Genomic DNA, 17,096 nt, shown 5'->3' on the forward strand with positions numbered 1-17,096 from the left:
CTATTTTAGTTGTATCTCATGTACACCACTGGGGACACAAATCACACGATATACATTCCTGCCAATGGTTTCACACTATTCCACTGATTATATTGTACCAAGAGAAGTGGAACTGGGGCAGTAAATTCCAGGGTAGAAGAAGGCTACGGGCTAGCAAACATGGATGAAAACAAATTAGTCTTTAAATTTTTTCAGAAGCATCATCTTTGGTTTTAATCAGACAGGAAACACATTCAACATGTTTGTTAAAGCCCATTGCACAAATACTCTCCAAAAAACAGATGTTTGTTTGGTGTGCCATGGCTGTCTGTCCTTGTTTGAAATTGTTTGGAGATGTTTGGTCAGATTCAACATGTTCAGTCCGTGTTTGTCTGTGTTTAATGAAGTTTGAACAGTCTGCCCTGCTTTCAAATGGACAATTACCCCAACAGTACGCATATAGTACGCACTGGACTGTGATGTGATTAAGCTGGTCTAATTGATACTCACCTGTTGTCAAAAACCTCAAAGTGACCATCAATCAGCCCCTTGGAAACATGCAGACTCTGTAATTAGCATATGGACGTCTTATAAGTAACTTTCTCCGACAGCCTGTACGTCTGCTCTGGTGTAACTCCAGAGAAGATTACAAAACCAGATCTGTCTTCATTTTCCAGCTCACCACAAAGATGAAAAGCTCCCTTGTGTTGTCATCTTAATGACCATCAGTTCCAAGTTTTCTTCCAATATTTCTAATGTTTCTTGTGTGTTTGGAGATATCTTAATATCTTTAAACGCAGTAGTACAAGGAGTCTCTAAATGGCAGTAGATATCCTCTTCACTCTCCATTTTGAGGTCATTTTTTTGAAGTCAGCAGGTCAACTGTGTTGTCTGGATTTATTTGGCTGGTTAGTTTTAACACACATCCCAATTCAACTGCCAACATTAGGATGTTCTCTGTTGTTGGAGAATGTTTGATCAGTGTGTTATGGGCTTAGAAGGTAAAACTAACTGACCATGGCACACTGATTAAATAAATCCAAACAAAACAGCCGACCAAACTGAACAGGTTAAACAGTTTACTACAAATTGAGAACAGTTCCAAAAACAAATTGGTGCGAGGACAACGCACTGTTGCAATTTTCTAACTGATCCAGTTTGCACTCACAAAGGCAAAAACTCAAAAGGTCTAAAAAACTTTCAACACGAGACATTTCATTACTAGGCTCATGGTTGGCGGTTAAATGGCCCAGTTTTTACCTAGATATCTGTCAGATTCTGTTCATGTTGCTGTCTGGAGAGAGCACATCAGCAGAACTGAAACTGGATAATTAAATAATGCAGGCATTTCTCAATTCGACACGAGTCCAGGTTTGTCCCCTGCCAGTCCACATTTTGGTTGCAAACACAGCTAGTTCACCAGTCACCAAAATAGGAAGATTAAACATTTTTTACCCAATGAAATGACTCATACAATGGTTGGTTTACTGTGATTGGTTTGCATGGTGTTCATACCAGAAACAAATGGCTCCAGAGTTCAGCCAACATCAGTCCATCATCACCCCTCGTGCTGTTGTTTGGTCCGAGTCTGTCGTTCACACCAACATTAACAAACTGACCACTCCAGGGTTCAGTTCAATGGGACTGAACAGGCTGGTGTGAACCCGCCCTAATAAACAGTGCATTTGGGTGAGAAAAACTGAAGACAAAAGACAGAACTTTGTTTTTTTAAGAAAACTCCATGAGGCATCTTAGTTACTGAAAATGGAGAGGAACTTTTGTAAATGTGTACAGTAAATGTGTTGTAAAACATTTTATATTAAGAACAAATTATTTTACCAATTAGGCATTACTAGTTTTTAGCAAGTGAGATTTGTGCATCGTTTGTTTATCTGCTTTTGAACAACTTTGAGTTTGATAACCACAGAGCAGGGGCTGAAATTAATTGTGAAAGTAATTGATTAGCCAAATTGCAGAAAAGTAATCACCAGGAATTTTGTATCTGAGTCATCAATCAAACAAAAACACCAAAAATCACTTATTCCAGTTTATCAAATGTGATGACTTCCTGCTTTTTTTCCTGTTTCTAATTATTGTTAACTGACAACATTTGAAGTATGGATTGTTGACTGACCGTAGACCCCCAGTTTGAGAAGATGCTGTAAGGGAAGACTCTTGTTGTTCCAGAAACCAAAAATCTGATAAAAGTTGAGATTTTTAATTTCTCCTTTTGCTTGTGACTCCATAGAACCCACTGAAGGACCCCTGTAGGTCCCAGACCCCAGTTTAAAGATCACTTGATTAAATGATTGCTTTGTTCATGAAAAACATAGTGGCTAATGAATTTAAATGGAAACTAAGTGTTACAGCCTGATTCCTCCAGGCACCACTGTGTCACGTTACAGGTGCATCACGTCAGCCAGAACTGATCGCTGCCATTTTACATAATTGTTGTGTTTCCACCAGCAGTGCCTCAGTGCATCTCTGCTCCGCTTTACATACACATTTAGTCTATTTTTGACAGATGCTGTGTCAGTTTGCACAGGGCAGATGAAGTGGGCAGGAAGTCAGACACAGCAAGAGCAGAGAGAATCCGGTCAGTTTTCAAAATAAAAGACCCCATGCAGACTTGCGAACATGAAGAAAGACAGAAAAGAAACATTTCAACTACTTAACCTACTTATGGCTGAAGCACAAAAAGCAAGGAAAGAGGAAGAAATCAACAAAATCTGAGTAGACAGCATTAGGCGGGAAAAACACACCACTGCTGAAACGCTTCTGAAATACTGCTGGCGGGGGCTGCAGCTGTGTTGAGGACTGATCAAAATCGTGGTGCAGATGTGCCGTGCTCAGTGGAATCAACTGGTTAGTCAGTTGCAGCCCTATGTGGGACTCTGATGTGTGGGTCCTGATAAAAATCTAAACTTTCACCCTCTCAGGGGGGACTGTCTGTCCCAGAGGCTTTCATGTGCCCATGATCCCTGCCTGTCTCCTCTCTCCCTTTTCTTTCCCTCTCTTTACTCTGTCCCGCCGAGTAGATGTCCCACAATACACCATCCCCAACCCTAATTATTGTTTACTAGGATCAATCTCTCTCTGCCTGTCTCCCTCTCTCTCAGTGTACCAGGGACCAGAGATGATGTGGTAATTACATCTGCCGACTGCTGGTCTGCCGCAGACGGCTCCGCAAGTCTCTCTGCTCAGAGAGAAATTAGAGAGTGCTCAGCACATGTCCAGGGCTGTAATTAGAATAAGTACTCTGTGTATGAAATGTGTTTATTTGTTTATTTATGAGAGCCCTGAATTCCAGGGCACTTCTTCTCTCTGCTTCTGCTCTATATGGTTGGGTCATGTCAGGGGATGTGCAGCCTGTTGGACGGTTATGAGAGTATGGAGCTGTGGTGGAAGCTCCTCTCTCAAGTACCAGTGTATTTATTGTGATAGTATGTGTGTCACTTTGGTATTGTTTTGGTATAACTGACATTTCTTTAAAAATGTTCAGAAACTTCATGTAGTGTTGGTGGTATCAGCTGATCTGTAGGTGAAATGTTTTAGGGCTTTTTAAGTTAAACTTACTTCACTTCATTATAAGAAAATGTGGATTGTATTCCCATCACACCTACAAGAGTAAGCCCCAAATCATCCATGACACAAAGTGTTAGTGTAGATAGTCCATACAGATGTTTAAGATTGCCAAAATGACATGAAAACTTTATGTTCACTCATCCTTTGTGAGACTGAGTCAAAGTTTAAGTCAAAGTTTTGATTTTTCGTTCATTTTACTAAAGTTTATAAAGCAGATTATTACTTAAAGACAAATTAACAACACATACATTGTACACTTAGCATATCTTAGCATATATTTTGGTAGCTGAATGAACTAAAAAAAATGACTATAGAAATATGCACTGTGTTTTTAAGTTGACATACTGTCAATTTCTTGTTCTGTAAAACAAATCATTTGTTTTCACTTAACCTAAGAACACAGCATTACAGCAAGAGTTGCAGTGTTTTTACGCATTTATTTTTAGAGAGCAGGCACAGCATTTTTAGCAGACTTCCCAGCATGCATTCTGTTAAAGTTACAATTCTCCTGAGAGTGATCTTTTTTATAGTTTGAAAAAAAATATATATGATGGAAACTAGCTGTGTGTCTCAGTTACACTTACATTTAAAAAAAAAAAATACATTCACTGAGAACAGTTTCACATATTATCATTGTGCAGCTATCAGTTCTTCAACTTGAAGTAGGTTTGTTTGTAATGTTCATCACTTTAAAGCTTATTGAACATATGTTTATGCGAGTTCACGGGGGGAGCAAGGCGGCAAATGCCCCAAATGTGCCCTCTTAGATGCCTCAGTGGTAGATAAAACATGATAAAGTGTCCTAGAGTGGTCCATAGTCCAAGACAACATGATAAAGTGCCTTCTAGTGCCCTTACAGTGGACAAAACACAGTCAAATGCCCTCCAGAGTGCCATTCTAGTGTACAAAATGTGATAAATTGTGCACTTGAGCCCCCTTCCAGTGGACAAGATGTGGTGAAATGCTCTCTGTGGTGCCCTTCTAGTGGACCAGACGTGATAAACTGCATCATGACTTTTTTTTTTTTTGCCCCTGCCCCTCACACACCACTTAGTTCAGTTAACTTAACTCAAAGTGTTTTTGACACAACTCAAATATTTTAGACTCATTATTCAATCAAAGTTAATGTAACTGGCATTTTTGAGTTGAACCAGCTAAAAATGACATACTGCACACAATAAAGTTTTGTGTGCGAGCCATTTACCATAAACTTTTAAGATGTGTGTGCAAACTGGGGTTTACAGTGCAAAGGAGGCGGCTGGACATACACATGCAGCTCAAAATATCTTACTGTTTTTTCAGAACATCTCATGTATCAACACTGCACAAAGACAAATCTGCAAACTCCACTTTCACTACCTCTATAGCAACTGTTTCTTGTGGCCACCAGTCCACTGCTGGGACTCTCAAAAGTCACTGACACTCTCGGACAGAGCAAAGACCCACTGCCTCCTCTCAGTCACTGATAGAAGTATGTCTCCCATTTCACTTTGAAGGGATCCAGTTTCAGACACAAAATAGTCAAGGGGACCCAGAGCCGCCGAGGGGCGCTTTCTCCACTCCCAGATTTATGAGCTGCGCAATGAGATGGTCGACAACTCAGGCCATTAAAAGATTATCTGGATCTTTCACAGGCATACTGGGATAATTTGGGAGCAAAGTCATTATGTTCATTCCATATAAATCTACAAGGTGGAGGGTGACACATTTGGAAGAGAACAGTCTATTACACAGCGTGTTTGTGTGCATGCATGTTTATGTTTGTGGTTAATTCATATTCCCACTTAAGACATAAATTCTCCTGTCTTTGGAAAATTCTCAGCTGTGGAGGACACTTTTGATTTTGATACCAAATGACTGCACATCATCTCTTATCAAGGATGCTGAATAATTTAACCATGAGGTTTGAAGTGTTTATAAGCAGATTTGCATTTGAATCATTTTCATTTCTTTTCAGCCCTCTCACACTCCATAATCTGAGAATCATTGCTGGAACAGAAAAGCAGATGCTGGATGAGAGGACACACAGAAAGGCGAACATACTGTATGATGGTGTTGGTGTTGAGTGACTACGCAGCAGTGACAGGTACCGGATGGCTGAGAGCCCAGTGTGTAGCCTTTAACTTACCTCAGAAGATGGATTGACCCAGCTGCTTCATAAAATAACCAGTCAGTCTTTTAGTGAAATTGTTCCCATGATGGATCTATGCTTTTATGTCAGAACTGTCATTTTTCCACTAAACTAAAACGACTCTCGTCATGATTTCATGTGCTCTGAAGGACTTCACATTACAGCGGTGCACAGCGCACATGTTCAATAAACACATTGGCATTTTAAACACAATCATTTTGCATGAAATGGTGTATGTCAGCAAATATTTATATAGGGATATGAATGAATAGACAGTGTGTAAGACCAGTGACTTCATTATTCGTGACCAGAAAGTGTTATTCATGCAGTGTGAGGGTTTTGGCAAATGTCCATGCTATAGGTAATGACAACTTTGGTTGCCAACACCATTATCTCAGAGTGTGAACAAGCTCTCCTAACTGGACAACAATGGCTGAACCAGACGCTTTCATCTCAATAGTAAAATTGGTAATTACTCTCCAGATTGGACTCACAGTCTGCATTTTGTCCTTGGCTTTTCAGGGATAAGGGTCTTGGCATGAACTGACCAAGTGTAATGTAATCGAAAAAGGCAAGACCGTGAATCTGGTGGTGTGATGTCATCACTATGAGACACTTGTGTGATATCATAATTATGAGGTAATGGCGGGAGGGGTGTGTAAGTTTATGACTTTGGCACACGCTCAGTTTACCGTCAGCCGACTGCAACAGGGTACTAATGAGAATGGATGGCCCGCCTTAAGCTATCCATGTGCGCCTGTGTGTGAGTGCGTGTGTGTGTGAGTGTGTGTGTGAGAGAGAGAGAGAGAGTACACATATTCATGCTATGATAAATTGATGGTTATTGGCTGAATGATGTAGTCAAGAAAAGGTTCATGCAAATGACCCACAGGTACACGCCTGCAGAGGAGGACGCATGAGGAAAACATGTGAGTAGTTTTGAAGCCAACAAGTTTCACATGAATCTGATTCATGTTTCCACTGACACACACAGTTTTTAGACAATGTCCTCATGAGGCAACGCTACAGACAACACAAAACCACTCAGATGAGTGTAACTGTGAACTCAGTCAGTCAGAATGACCAGAGGTTGAGTCTATTTCCAAATTTACACTTTGTGGTCTGAGCAATCACCACAATCTCTCACACATAATCCATCCAGCTGTAATAGTGCTGTAAAGTTAATGACTAGGCTTTAGTGGCTCTGCCGTCCTGATTTCTCTTTGCTAGTTAGCTTGGTAATAAAACAATCAAAGCTTATTTTACTGTTGGACTCATTGTTACTCATTCTGAATAAGAGAACCAGCCAAGGGGAAAAGGGGGAATAAAATAAAAATTGTTTACTGTAAAAAAAAAACAAAAAAACAATTTGTTTCAAAAGTTAGTGTCCGGGCTGCTTTAAAAGTTTAAGTTTTCTGCTTTTGAAAAGACAAGTTAAGAGTTAGTTTTGTAATGATTCCAACAGATAAACTTTTCTTGTCAAATAAAAATCTGATTTATTCAGTTGTTTTTAAGAAAACATGTTTAATAAGCTTAACATATTAAGTTGAATCAAAAACTGAACATTACAAGCAAAATTGATTTCCATATTATTATGTTTTCTCTGTTTTGAAGAGTCTGATCTTCATTTCATATAAGAACTTAAAGCTGCAGCTGCTCCTGTTAGAGCTACTTTGTTCCAACATTTACACAAAGACAATACATCAAACTGCTCCTAGTGAATTTAAATTTTAAGTGTAAGGAAGTAGTGACTGAATTCAATATAAGCTTCACCATGGTTTGCACTGTTTTCATTATTGTAAAAAAGCAACCATAATTTATCTTTAAGTGTATTAGAGACATACAGCAAGTTTCCATCATGTATGTTTTCTTCAAATAACAAACCCCAATTCTGAATGGGTATTAAAGGTCTTTGAAAGGCTCAGTCATTCACAGGTATGATTGGGTGAGGTTCAAAAACTGCATGGGCAAACAGGTTTAAGAAAAATGTTTCTCAACACACCATCTACATTCCATAGTATCATTAAAAACTTCAGAGAATCCAGAGAAATCTCTGCACATGGTGATCAAGGCTGAAAACCAACATTGAATGCCTGTGACTGTTGACCCCCTCAGGCAGCAATACATTAAAAACAGCATTATAAACATTGTCAGTAAACACACTTTGTCGCTGCTTCTACAAATGCAAGTTAATACTTCACCATGTAAAGAGAAAACCATACATTAACAACATCCAGAAACGCTGCAGACTTCTCTGGGGGCTGAACTGAGATGGACTGACACAAAGTGGAAAAGTGTGCTGTGGCCTGATGAGTCCATATTTCAGATTGTCTTCCAGAAATCATGGACATCATGGTGTCCAGGCCTATGCATGTTGTTATCAGAGCTAACTTAAAAAGCCAGCATCTGTGATGAGAGAGTAACTGTCACATCTGTGAAGGCCTCATTAATGCTTAAAGGTACATACAGGATTTTGGAGCAACACATGCTGCCATCCAGACAACGTCCCTGCTTATTTCAGCAAGACAGTACCAGCACACATCCTGCATGTGGCCTGTTGTCTCCTGCTGTCTGGACCTGTCTCCCATTGAAAATGTGTGGTTACTGAGTGCTGTTAAAAGAAACGGTGATGGAACACGCCCATGTCATGAACTTTTTTGGAACATGTTGCAGGCATCAGATTTAGAATGAATATGTATTTTGTTTGAAAAACAATAAAGTCAATCAGTTTTAACATTAAATATCTTGTCTTTGCACTGTGATTAATTGAATATAGTCCAAAAAGCATTTGAAAAAAATAGCACTCTGACGTCCCAACTTTTGTGCAATTAGAGTGTGGATCATGTTTCTTCAGAAACCTTCTTTAATGAGTTGATTGAACTCATTCATCTCATCCTTTCAAGTCAAAAGACTTCATGTTAGAAGAAGTCATGTTTTTAAGTTTTCTGAAAATAAATATTACATTTTAAGTTTGATTAATCCAAATAAATAAAACTTAACTTAAGTTATAGAAAAGATAAGTTGATTCCACTTTAATGTATATGAATTTCCTTTCCACATATTAGGTGACACACATTGTAGTGAAAAGTTTACCATGAAATTGAAGTAAGAGGGCAAAGCCAAAACATTTGTGCATGTTCCTTTTTTGCTCTACTTCACACATAAGGATGACAAAAATTGCTTCAGTTCTGAACCATTTAATAAGAAAATGACTGCTATTCTATAAAGCTCACAGTAACCATCTGCAAGCTTGTAACAGAATTTTGACCTCACTTGCATACAATAAGTGTGTGCAAGCAGTAGGCTCAAGAGCACAGAGCACATCATAAATTCTCACATCAGAACAGTCTTTATGATGTATATACACAAGTATCAAATCCAGATTTTGTTTAATGATTTCATGGTGGAAGGACTCAGACCAGGAGTTTTTACAAAACAGAATGAATTCTGTGGGGGTTTTTTACAGCAGATTAAATGATTAATTCGGTTAGTTCTGACTACCTAATTGACCGCTAAATTTGACATTGTTCAATCTGCGGCACTGACCTGCTGTTTCATTGTCAATTACAGCGAGTTAGAAGTGAAAGTGTGACCTCACCCAAACGATCACATGTGCCAAAGTCACCCTGCAGAAATGACATCATGGATAATGATGTCATCCCAGGATTCCAGACCCTCTCCCATTCCAGCTTAAATGCTTTTAGGCTTGGCTGCACACACACTCACACACACACACACACACACACACTCACACTAGAGCGTGTGCATGTTTACACACACGCAGAGCACATGCACACACATAAAACCCACTCGAGGAGCCTCACCCAAGACTGAGTCGTGATATAAACAAGACGAGCACACAACAGATGCGATAAGGATGTCATTTGGCTTCAGAACAAATAAATCAAGCCTCCAGAACTAAAAATGCCTAATAATATGCTTGTAAAACTTCAGGTTTCTGACAGAAGCCAGACTGCAGCTTCCCATATTCCGTCATGCCAGGAAAAAACTACTTAAAAAAAAATCCAACTCTAAATGTAGCCCCATTGAGCCTGCTTTAAAATGACCCAAAATAGTAATATAAGCCAGTGTGCTAATTTTCTTAACAAAGTAAAAATAAAACAACTGGCAGTAAAACAGGACCTTTCCTCTGAGTGTGAAAGGAGCCATGTGTATTCACAAAATGGACTTCTGCATTTCTTAGATGCAGAGATGGGCACAAATACATTTAAAAAAATCTTGTTAAAAATTACATATACTTACCTCAAATGTAACCTATCAAAATGAAATACAAATTACTGGTATAGAAAGTGTATTTAATTCAAATACAAGTAATTTGTCATTTGAAAATCCAAAAATACACTGACACACACACACACACACAGCCAAAATAGGTCTGACTTTAATCATTTACATCATGGATCTATAACAAGAACTGGATGCAGTGTTGGTTTCTATGAAAGCTGCTCAGTGGCTCATGAATCTGAAAAAGCCAACTCTCACTGTAAAGAAATTACCCAGATGAATGCATACAGCACATGCTCTATGGGCCAGAGTGGCAGATTTCCACCATCCAAGCCAGCTAACCTCCAGTTTGGCCCTGCTCTAACTTGAATAGGGATGAAATGATTTAATTATGCAGCTTTTTTGGGCTTTCCAAATATTATTGAAACGAATGCATCAAATCAGGCCTGGAGTGGCTAATCTGGAGAAACGGGACGATTCCTGACGGGCTGGGCTGGTTGTTGGGCTACAAGGGCCAATGACAGGGTTGGTAAATAGAATCATTTTATGAAGAGATCAATGAACAGTGCCCCCAAAACAGTGAGGGGTACATGGTAGCAGATGCAAGTAAGACATAAAAAAGGCATGATGGAAAATAGAAAGAGAAAAGGGGAAGCTGAAAAGGTCAGAATTAAAAAAAAAATTCACATGTTGATGTAGCCAAATGTGCCAAATTCAGCAACTTGGTTAAGAAAAAAAAAAACAAGCTTGCAGCTTGAGAGTGATGGTACAGAACGAATGCCAGAAAGTGATGGTGACGATGAGACAGGTAGACTATGTTTGCTTAGGTTACAGCGCAAAGATCTCTTATGCGCAAAACACAATACAATGTATGTGCACAAACATTTTCTACAAACCATATTTGCAGTATAACAGGTTGGGAAGGTGGGCTGGTCTGAGGCTTAAAATTCCAAACAAACTATACCAGAGTCTGTCTGGAAGCGGACTGAGACCCGCCTTATCAAGCACTCTCAGTTTGGTTGTTTGGTCCGCAATCGGGTTGAGTCTCAAAAGATTGGACATGGACATTCAGAGCCCTATCGTATGCTGATCTGAAGTGCAAGTTGAAAGCACAAAGCACAATGGATTTAATTTATTCAAGGTATGTCCAATTCCACCTTTGCTGTCTTGCACCAGGGGCAAAGGGGCATCCAGCCCTTGCACAAGCAGCACACAGTGGGATACACCTATCATCTGTGCCCAAGTGCCTTGATTAATTCATGGGTGAGTTTAGGCCGAACATGCAATAAACCAATCAGAAAGTCAGCTTTCATCACTTTTAAGAAGCAGGTGCACCGGGAGCGCTAGTGTGGTTGAAGCAAAATTGTGCACAGGTTATTCACTGGGTACATCCACACAGCATCAGACTCTGAGAGAAACATACAGACCTTTCTCTCCTCAGGTCGGGCCAATCTCATGGACAGATATACCGTCTTGTTCATTTTGTATGTTATAGATCATAATTGATTTTCTGGATTCCAATAAACATGCAGACACAAACACTACAACTGCTTCAGCTGTCACGCTGACTGATCTGTTAAAGACAATCTGACAGCTGTGATCCCGTCACGCACCCACAGGCCTGTTGAGATTTATTAGCTTTTACAATTATAATAATAAATCCTGTTTTCTTATTAATGAGAATAATTTGAGACACACACGTGCACAGCTTTTTAACATAAATGAAAGGTGTTTTGTGATTGTGGAGATGCGTGTGAGCCTCAGCCAAGCGTGAGACACACACATACCATTAACTTCGGTATTTACACTTTATTGCTGATAGAAAATATGCTCAAAGGACACTTTACTAATCCAAACTTCTTTATGGGGAGAAGACTTAAATTAAGGTGTTTTGTGATTGTGGAGACGTGTGTTTGTGCTTCAGGTCAAATGTGCTGGATGAAATCTTTTGCAGACAGACTAATTACGCCACAGACTTTGCGCTTTGACCAGGTTTTAGCCCGTTTAAGGCACAAGTGGTTTTTAGTCCAATGTGCCGAGCACAAGATAGCAAACACAGAAGGCCACGCCTTTGTTTTGCCTTAATTTTTAGACCTCCCACCCATGGCCGCACAAACCAGGTGCAAGTTCATTGGTTATCTTGGAAACATGGCAAAAATGGCAACTGAAAGAAAGATAGCAAATTCAGCAGCCCAAGATGGGGCCCTCAATCTCTTAAGAAATCCAAGCTCAATACAGCCTTGAGGCAGTTTTATTGATCCACTGAGACAACGAAGCTGGAAAGCTCTATAGCGCTAACATGTAGATCTACTCAAAGTAGCCAGCAAGCTAATGTTAGTGTACAGGAAACTGTTTGTGGTGCTTGGCATCAATCCACTCCAGTGATGGAGCCAAAAAAAAATAATAATAAACAGCTAACAGAGAAATCATTCATCAATCAGTTGTCGCTAATTACTGTTAACTAATAAATGCCCCCCATACAATTGTATAAAGGCAAGATAACACTCAAAGTCATACTATTGTACTGAATAATAAGTACAGCTGTGATTATCTTCAAGACTCGGCCTGCCAACAAAGGCCAACAGCTCTCCCTCTTGTGTGATATTGTTTTGATAAATACATACAAGACAGAGAAGAATCACAACCAGACTGCCACAATACCTGACATACAGTAACAGAGACAAAACTCTCTGACACAGTGAAAGGCAGAGTAAGCTCTGCTACCCCGTCTGCTACCCTTTTGCCACGTAAAATATTATTTTCACTTTGCTTTGTTTTTAACGCACAGAAAACCAAACAGGGATATGTTCAGGGTCAGGATCCAGCTGGAGACAAGCCACCAAAAAACAGGGACTGTCCCTGAAAAACTGGAACATCTTGTCACCATAAAATGTAGGGGAGTAAAATGTACAATGATTCACTCTGAACTGTAGTGAAGTACACTCTTAGAATTAAAGGTGCTAACTAGAAACTATAACCATCAATGGGTTATTTGGCTTTTGCCATAGGAGAACCCTTTTGGCTCCTGATATAACTTCTTATAAAGGTTTCACTTGGAAACCTTTCAGAGAGTTCTACCTAGAACCCATCATAAACAGTTATACCTTAGAACCATCTGTGAAAGGTTCCACTCAGAACCCCCTAATAGAGGTTCAACAGAGAACCCATAAATAGTATAATGGATCCATTCAGAACTCTCTTTAGAGATTCAATTCATAATATTTTTACCTTTTAAGGGTGCCAACAAGAACCCGCACAGGAGGTTATACTGAGAACCTTTTTATATTCATGGGTTTTATCAAAAACACGCTGAGGGGGTTCTACTGAGAACTTTCGCTGTATTCCAAGGATTTTATGTAGAATCCCCCAGGGGTTATAGTTTTATATTCCAGGGGTCTTATCTAGAACCCACCAAAGGGGATCTACCAAGAACCTTTTTATATTCCAAGGGTTTTATGTAGAACACACCTAGGGGGTTCTACCAACAACCCTTTATATTATGGTACAAAGAACCCTTAAAGAACTCTTGATGAAAGAGGTATTGAAGAGCTCATCCTTATATAAAGGGTTCTTTGAATGAAAAGGGTTCTTCATGGAACCCTTAGTCTTACAAAGAATCATTGGTAAACCCTTTCTTCAAAAAAGGGTAGCTAGAACCTCAGCCCTTCTGGTAGAACCCTTTTGGAACCCTTATTTCTTAGAGTGTAGAGGCATAAAGCAGCACAGAATGTAATTATTAAAGTAAAGTAATCAAAATTGCACTTAAGAACAGTATTTGAGTAAATGTACTGACAGCAGGACCCTCCCTCTGAGTGTGAAAGGAGCCACGTGTGCCCATATTATCTGGACTTTGACTCAGCTTCTTCATTCGGATGACAATTTGTTGAAATAGTTATGCTTCTGTGCATTTGTTTAGATAGACTGAGCTTAAAGTTTGTGGTATTACCATAGCAGCAGTGGATTGGAATTAAACTAACTTGCTTCTCTCTCCCACTCTCCCTGTCACTCTCTCTCAAACCCCGTACACAGGCTCCCCCACGGGCTCCGTGCCCAGCGCCTGACCTTAGTAAATACGTGGCTAATTTGAAGCATGTGGCGGCAAATTGGAAACACTGAGCTTTTAAAACTGTGGACTTTTCTTTTGCACATGCTAATTCCTCCCAGGAGATCCCATCAGATGAAATGACCCAAAACATGTCAATGTTAGGGCGACATTTGGGCCCGGAGGGTGGAGGGGGGGGCGTGGGGGGAGGATGAGGAGGAGGGAGTTCGAAGGGTGGACAAAGAGCGGCTGAAGGGCAGAGGAGTGAGTTAAAGAGGGTGTGTTTAAAAGGGGGAAATTCATTCAAGTCATCCCTTAATAAAACACCACTGTTGCTCTCCTCCCTCTTTTACTGCCTCCCTCTTTATCTGTCACTTACTCACTCACACACACACACACACACACACACACACACACACACACACACACACACACGCACATACACACCTCCCACGCACAGGTGGAAATTCTTAGTGCTCTACCTCCTGTTCAAGGGAGAGCTGCATGTTCCATATAAGACAACAGGTGCATGCAAGGCAGGAGTGCACATGCGCTTGTGCATGTGTGTGTAAGTGTGTGTGTGTGTGTGTGCGTGCACGTGTTCACACTATGAGTCTTTATTTTGAGAAGTGCAGAGAAACAGAAAGAGAGAGAGAGAGAAAGAGTGTGAGCTTTTGGCTGGGGTCCACATCTCACTCTGGGTGAACTCCTTGCCCAGCCCTCTCAGTGCTGCAAAAAATGTCCACCTCACCTGGTCTTCAAAACAAGGCTTACAATCCTGTTTTCCTGCTTTGCTCCAAGTAATTTTCTTTTATTTCTTACAAAGAACAAAACACCATAAGCTGACTGGTGCTACAATAGTTTAGGTCAGTAGGATAAAGTTAAAATCGACATAAAATGGAAATGAGAATTCTGTTTGCTTCTGCATATTTATGTTTCCTGTAAAAACAGATAGCTGGGGGGGGGGACTTGTCACTGTATGAGGTAGCGCTGAATGACGGTTAATGCAACACCACCCCCAGCCATTCAGCTACAGACAGCAGTCCATTATAAACCTCGCAGACATGATTTCCGGGCAGGGGGCTCTCAGTGAACATGGCGAGACTGGGAACAAACACTGCCTCCAAGAATGACGAAGGTTTGACAACAGGGAATACAGTATAAAGTAGGGTCCTAGCATCATGAGGCTGTGTGCAGCTAATCAACGTAACCGCAGTTAACATTTAGCAAACTTTTGTAAAACTCTCAGGATGCCCTACAAAACATCAGAAGACTCAGTAAATGACCTCAGTACTGTATTCTTTGTCTGATTGCACCATAACCACAGACTTGAAACTGAGCACCTAGAGGACATCAGAGGGAAAACAAGAAAGCATTTTCTCCTGAAAACATAATTCAATTTCACCCAAATCATCAACAGAGCCAATGATTTGTGTATTTGTACAAGTTATTAAGTTTTACTTTTGTACTTTTTCACTACTTTTGTACTCTATGTTAATGTCAATGGTCCAGGTCAATGAGGCCTGGACTCAGACAATCATATGGTCCATCTAGCTAACGTTAGCTGCTGAAGCAGTCCACAGTGAAGTGGATTTTTTTTTGCATTTATTGTTAAATAAGTGTACAATATGGCAGATGATGTGATCTAAAAGGGTTCATTGTATCTCAACTTTAAATTATGTCCACCCAATAAAAATGGATGCGGCAACATACACCTCAATACATCAGTATTTTTTTCTACCAAATATGTTTTGTGCTGGTCATGGGCTACTTGGCTGAAAAATATTTCAAAGGGGGTATATTGTTGCTTGAGAGCCATTGACCTACATGCTTCGAAGGGGAGAGTGAGACAATGTGTTTGCAATGTGCAAAACTAAAAATGTCAACCCCACTGGGGCTCTTGAAAAGTCAGGGAAATACCGAAGTCATGATCATCTGGGAATGATGAATGTTGGTAGAAAAGTTCATGGCTAAGTGAAAATGTTTGACCTGCAGGTGGCACTAGAGGAAATGTCACTGTCACAGATTTATCCTCTGAGGACGGTGAACATCTGTGCCAAATTTCATGGCAATCAGTCCAATATTTGCGGAGATATTTCAGTCTGGACCACAGTGATGGAACGACCAACCAACATCGCCACCTGAAAACCAATGCCGTTAGCATGGCTAAAAATTTAATTCATGATGTCACATAAATATATTTTTTAAATGTAAAAATGGTACATTTACGGTCTTAAAGGGGAATATTTTTTGCAGTAAATGCCCTCCCTCGATGCTTGGCACAAAGATGAGGGCGCCAGTTTTCCAACAATCTGGAGGATCTCTATCCCACTTCGTGTCCACAGACGTGCTTCCTTGTTGGTCTAAATTTAGCCCCGGTCCCCTCTGGAGGCTGGAGCAGGTGGAGGTGACGGGGGCCCTGGCCTGTACTCATGGGACAGACGGGTGAACACCATGACCAAAGCCCCGGACCTCACAATCTAGTTATAGAACTGATAATGATATCCCCACCTCAGCACATACGCACACCTCTAAAAATGAGTCTGTTATTGCCTCAAACGGATGGTTATAATCTTGGTCATACTATGTTACAACCCCGGGCTGAAAACAACAGATTTCTCTGGCAGACTCTAAAACCACTTATCAAAACTCTTCAGCACCGCCACATGAAAACCTCCAACCATGCCTCAATATTTTGAGACTTGCAACATGTAATTTGAGACCAGCTTTTGCGGGCACACAGTCTCCAACGCTCACCATTGTCCCTTCTATAGAGGAGGAAGAAGAAGAAAAACATGTCAAAATGCTGCAGCTTTACCTTGCCACTATAATGACTCCAATATCTACTACTACACATGATGTCTATCCCCACTGTTTCTCATTTCAGAAACTTGCTGATCCCCGTATTGCTGGCCCATTCACCAGGATGACATCATTGGCTCAGACCGTGCCAACTGTGCTCAATAAAGCCCAGGCGTGTTTCAGTGTGGGAGTGCCTCTGCTGCACTGAGACTCGTATGAAAGACGTGAGTGAGAAGATCTTTGTACTAAATTAGTCATGGCAAAAAAAAAAGAGTATTGCTTGTCACCGGCATTCACAGAGTAATTGTAAAG

This window comes from Lutjanus erythropterus, chromosome 8, assembly GCF_056507025.1.
Source record: "Lutjanus erythropterus isolate fLutEry1 chromosome 8, fLutEry1.hap2, whole genome shotgun sequence".
In the NCBI taxonomy this organism is placed as follows: domain Eukaryota; kingdom Metazoa; phylum Chordata; class Actinopteri; order Lutjaniformes; family Lutjanidae; genus Lutjanus; species Lutjanus erythropterus.